The sequence below is a fragment of the Halyomorpha halys genome, unplaced genomic scaffold (assembly GCF_000696795.3).
Source record: "Halyomorpha halys isolate HHAL.00 unplaced genomic scaffold, Hhal_1.1 Scaffold918.1, whole genome shotgun sequence".
Lineage (NCBI taxonomy): Eukaryota > Metazoa > Arthropoda > Insecta > Hemiptera > Pentatomidae > Halyomorpha > Halyomorpha halys.
Window position 1 is genome coordinate 826,971 of NW_027107889.1, and position 1,230 is coordinate 828,200.

The 1,230-nt window shown below is 33.7% G+C and overlaps 1 protein-coding gene across 1 annotated transcript in view; it reads left to right on the plus strand.

Annotated features, from left to right (window-relative positions):
• LOC106687143 (uncharacterized) overlaps positions 1-1,230 on the plus strand; it is a 15,830-nt gene that overhangs the window by 10,533 nt on the left and 4,067 nt on the right. The gene's annotated exons all lie outside the window — the stretch shown is intronic.

Consider the following 1,230-nt stretch of genomic DNA (forward strand, 5'->3'; position numbering starts at 1 on the left):
GTTTCTGAGACTGCAATGGTGTGGTAGAAATTTTGGAGGAAGTAATCGAGAAATTGCTGTAAAGTATTGAAGCTGTATATTATGATATTTATTATTATTTTTATAATTCCTAATACATCGCGCGTTTCTTGACGTGGTTTTCATAGTGTGGGTTCGTCAATCCCACGCCTATTTTTTGTGAGTGCTACCCATTGGCTAACAGGCCTCACAAATGCCCGGGGGGAGGCTGTGAGTGAATTTTGTATAAATTTATGCTTGTAAAATTCCCGGATGGGGCCGGGGTCGGACTCACAATCTTATGGTTGATAGTTGCGTCGCCACGCTGCTACATCTGCCCCCTATATTGTGATAATATCTTGGTTAAAACTGTATTGAACGAATAAGTTTTTACACAGAATATTTTGAAGATTATTTTTCGTCTCCTGAAAAATCAAGAGTATGGAATTTATTCCTTTATAATTATCAGTGCAGACATATACTCTGATTTATCAGTTCACTACCCATCATTATATCAAATAATAATGTTTTTATTTATTTTTATCTTCCTTATTATTTTATTGAAGTATTTGATAGTTTGTTTACATTACATTTACTTTACATCTTTTTATATTACCCTTTCATGGGCGTAGGCAGAGGGGAGCATGGAGGAGCAGCGGCGCCCTCCCCCCCCCAGATTTTTGAGAAAATAGTGAACTTATTTGATAGATGTTTTGTTTCTGAAAACATAATATAGTTAGAAAGGTAAGATTCCATGAGCACAATTATTCTTCATATACTTATCTCTCAAAATAATAAGGGGCGAATAAAAAAGAACCTTTTTTAGATTCCATTCTTCCTATTATAACTTACAGTTTGCAATTTTAGTAATCTCAGAATGTTTATTGAAAATAAATAAAAAAAGGCAACCATCGTAGAAGAGGTGGTTAATATTTTTGCCAGCAATTCCAGAAGGCTGATGCTCTCATTGCAAACCTCTTCATCCCCCCTCTTATATGTTTGTATTTATTGTGTGTGTTTTTTTTGTACGCCCATGTACTCTCTTTTCTTTTCTTTTTTTATTATCTTTTTATTTTGGCCTTAAAGACCTACGTTGTGTGTCGAAATGTCGATAATGAATAAATAGATAAAAACTATTTTATATTCTTTCTCGATTGCAGACCTGACCATATGCTTCAAATTCATATAAGGCCAATTATCTATACACACACCGATTATATATATATATATATA